Source organism: Chinchilla lanigera, unplaced genomic scaffold (assembly GCF_000276665.1).
Source record: "Chinchilla lanigera isolate Chin_1 unplaced genomic scaffold, ChiLan1.0 scaffold00027, whole genome shotgun sequence".
Taxonomy (NCBI): domain Eukaryota; kingdom Metazoa; phylum Chordata; class Mammalia; order Rodentia; family Chinchillidae; genus Chinchilla; species Chinchilla lanigera.
In genome coordinates this window covers 4,862,376-4,866,474 of record NW_004955428.1, presented here as the reverse complement: position 1 = coordinate 4,866,474, position 4,099 = coordinate 4,862,376, and the positions used below count along the sequence as shown (strand labels likewise).

The 4,099-nt window shown below is 48.9% G+C and overlaps 1 long non-coding RNA gene across 1 annotated transcript; it reads left to right on the top strand.

Annotated features, from left to right (window-relative positions):
• The first annotated feature begins 216 nt into the window (after positions 1 to 216).
• Positions 217 to 1,745, top strand: LOC106148757. Its single transcript, XR_001234428.1, has 2 exons — positions 217 to 264; positions 1,136 to 1,745. It is a non-coding gene; the product is annotated as an uncharacterized LOC106148757 (long non-coding RNA).
• Positions 1,746 to 4,099: the final 2,354 nt, after the last annotated feature.

Below are 4,099 nucleotides of genomic sequence, written 5' to 3'. Positions count from 1 at the left end.
GTCACAGGACCGTGAGCGTACTGCAGTGTGATGCCCCCATACACACACAACCACATCCCACCCACTTTACTAAAGAAACTCCAAGTCCACCTTTCTTTGCAGCACTGCCACTATTTCCTCCGTAGTCGCTGCCCTGCTCCATGGGCGCTTCTGTTTGCTTACATAAGAGCTTGCTTGCACGCAGACTTTTTGTCTGCCTTACTTATATAATGATAGGAAGTGGGAAGAAGCTGGAGAGAGGGAGGTCAGGAAGAGAACATGGAGGTAAGTGGATTTCAGCAGAGGAGGAGGAGGGGGTTTTGCAGTGCAGCCTTGAGAGGGAGAAAGAAAGCCGATTGGGGTCAAAGCAGCAAGGTGCAGAGTGCACCCTGCCTCTCAGAGGAGGGAGCGGCGCACGCAGTTTCCACAGAGCCAGGGCACATTGTCTGAGCTGCTGAAGTTCTGGCACGGAGCTGCTGCAGGTGGCCCTGCGGTGACCTGACCCTGGGTACTGAGCAGGTGGGCGGAAGGAGTACCTGGCTCAAAGAGAGCTTTTTCCCCATGAGCTGCACTAAGCAAGGGAACTTGTCACCGTCGTGTCCTTGGGAACATCCCAGTCCTTCAGAGCTTCACCTCTACAAACAGCCTGGGGATGCAGCAGGGCCGGCAAAGACAACAGACTGGAAATGCAAGAGGGTGGAAACCCTGTCCACCTTTTAACGCATACCTGAAATGTTTAAAGCACGGTTTGGCTCTGAAACCTGCTGTGTGTTTTCCTCTAAACCCCTGTTGACTGCCTGACCAATGGCTTCTGACACAGGCAAAATCACTTGTGCACCCTCCCTGGCTCTTGCATCTCGAGGTAGCACACTGGCTTTTTCAGAGTCCTTTCTTCTCCAGAGGGACCAGACAAAGTAGACTTGAGATGCAAAGAGGAGCATGACTCTGGCTTCTGAGACTGTCATAGTGGAGCAGGTGCTCAGTAGCATGTGCGCACACTACTGAGTCCAGTCACAGAGTAAGCGAGCCCAGAAGCACATACAGGTTCAGTGCCCCCCATCACTGTCATAGTTAGCTGCCAGCCCTTGGCCCACGTTATGCGGGACAAATATATATATATATATCACCTATTTGCCAGTTCTTTATTCTATTACAGGCAAGAGCAGAGGCTGACAACTACAAGGACCCTTTTGAGCAAGAGATTATATATCATACCATAGAAATACATAAAAGACAAATTATCCCTGAGATCATCACGCCTCCATTGACCTGCTCAAGGTTTAAAGCCAGCTGCAATTAGATGCCGCGGTCACAGATCTGCCGACGGCTTAGAGCGCCTGCATGTACTTTAATCCTGCAGAAATGGAACCAGGGTGGATTTTGCAGGCATGTACTTCGCTTAAGTTTCAATTCCGTGGGTCTGATTCAGAGTTGTGGGAGTTCGGTAATTTGCTTTTGTTAACAAGATCCTTCTCCTCGGTTTCTGCAGTGTTTACAATATGAGATCTAATTTGGGCTTAAAATACTCATGAAAATTAACTGCATTACTTTTGAAAACGCAGTCAGGAAGAGATGGAGAGGGAAAACGATGTGACACGCCACCAACTTACCACGTTTGCACATTCGCCAGCTGCTGTGACAGGACTCTCACGGACGGACGGCGCTCAGCCCATCGGTCAGGCCTGACTCTCAGACACAGCGACAGATTAAGAAATCTATTTCACCGTTCATTGTAATAAGAGGAATTGAAAATCTATCTGTGATGGGAGCATGGTGGTTTTATTTATTTTAACAGTTAAAAAGCATGAAAGACACCTGATGCAAAGAGTATGGGGCGCAGTGGAAATGACCACAGTGTGAGTGATTATTGTGCCTTTTTCTCTATGGTTGTGTGTCCTTGCTGAATGAGTCCCAGGTGCAGGCACCGTTGGGAGCACTTTGCTTACACAATCCCACGTCAACATAACGAGCAGGCTAAAGCACCGAGCAGGAAAGTAACCTTCCCAAGCCCCACAGCAGCTGGCCCCTAGGTCTGGAATTCAAACCCTACTTGTCTGGCTCTGCCCACTCTGATATGCTGCTTGGTCTCTTATGCCACCGAGAAAAAAATTAGAAAAGATCCATTAGAGCATGACAGCCACATCCCCTGAACATTAACAATACTTTAAATACCTTAATTTATGAGTTTAATAAAAGCCAGCCAGGTGAATTTCAAGGCTATAATGTAAAGGATGGATCAATCCAAACACATCTGAGAAATACGGGTGCACAGTTTTAAAAGGAAAGAAAGCTGCTCATTCAGAGCACAGGGATGTTAATGTGCTGCTTCCAGGGACAAAGCCAGCAGGCTGTCCCTAAAGAGACAGGTCCTGCTACCCAGGGACCTGATTTCATTATCAAATCATATTGGACCCAAGTCCATCTCAAAGGTAGAGCAGAAATAACAAGGTTGAGCTGGTATGAGTATGCGTGCCTGTAATTCCAGCTGCTCAACAGGTCAAGGCAGGAAGATAACAAGTTCAAGGCCAAGCTGGGCAACTTTGCAAGACACTATTTCCTAATAAAAAAATAAAAAGAACTGGAGATATAGCCTAGAGAAAGGCCCTGATTCAATCTGCAACTAGAGAGAGAGGGCTGAGAGAGCTGAGAAGAGAGAGCTGAGAAGGGAATCAAAAAAATGGAAAGGAAAGAAGAGAGGAGAGGAGAAGAGAGAGGAGGGGAGGGGACGGGAGGGGAGAGGAGGGAAGGGAGGAGAGGAAAGTAAATTCCCAAGTTCTAATTTCCAGAGAAAATTAGGTCTGTGAAATGAATCATAACATGACATTATCCATCTCATCCTTTTCTTAGGATAACTTACGGGGAGGCCAACCCATAATCTGAACAGATATTTTGAACATGAAATTAATATCTATGTGGTATGACTTAAAACTACAGTGGATTTTCAAGAGTCTTTTTAATTTATCACAGTAAAAGACACAATTCCATTATTCCCCCTGAAAATACTCCCTCTCACTTTGAACACACTTACCCGCTCATGGGGATCAGCACTGCAGAAGGGACACAAAGCTATCATTCCCAGGAGGTGGTACAGGGCCCACCCCCGCAGCTCAGGAACGGGAAGGTGACCTGCCAGAATTGTCCCAAGGGGGCCTGGGCTGGCCAGGCCTTTACTAACCTGACTGGATCTGGGTCACCCTGGCAAGTGGGTGGGGTGCTTCACTTCTGCTGAGACCACCCCTAAGGGGGCTAAGGTAGAGCACTGTCCATCAGCAGCACTCCCAGCAGTCGGAGAGGGCAGCCCTCCCTCCTGAAGGGGAAGATGGGCAACCGGCACAGCACTGGCCACCAGAGCTAATCCTAGAATCTTGGAGAAAGGCTTCCTCAGTCCCTGCTGTATGAAAAACTGAGAGGTGATTGGGGGCGGCGAGGACTAATTGGGTTCAAGTCCACTCACTCTCAATGGCTCAAAAGAGCAGGACTTCCTCCCTCCGACAGGGGCTGCCTCTAGGCTGTGGCCAGCTCTGGGTCTTGTCTCCACCGGGCTCCGCTCTCTGCCCTGCAGACATCCGACCTCCTCCCCACCCTCCCGAGGCCAGACCTTCTGTGCTGCAAGACCTGCCCCACTGGCTTTTCCCCACCTCTTCCCAAATCAGCCCTTCATCCTCTTTGCCTGCCTGGCTCCTTACTCTTCTTCGGGTCTCAGTTGAGATGCCGCTTTCCTGGGGATGCTTCCCACACCAGAACCCGTCCCCAAGGGCTGAGGTCCTCCTGCTGAACAGTCTCACCGCTCCCTTTACTTCTCCATCCTGTGAAATTCCTCTCATCGTTTTGTACCGCCCCACCTTTCACTGCCTGTATGCTCTGTAAGAGAAGGGACCATGTGTGATTCACTCAGCGGATTTTTCCCAATGTTTGGTACAAAGGCTGAGAACTAATATAGAATACAGGCCTTCAATAAGTGATAACTCAACAAATGAGTGAAGGAATGAATTCTAGCATGTTCGTGAGGGTCTAACAGAGAAGAGCTGCAGAGTAAACTCACAACTCTAAAGTAGCTCTAAAAATCACCCCTTCCAGGGTGAACCCACCCAAGCCTGTATTAGGTGCTCCAGTCAGATGC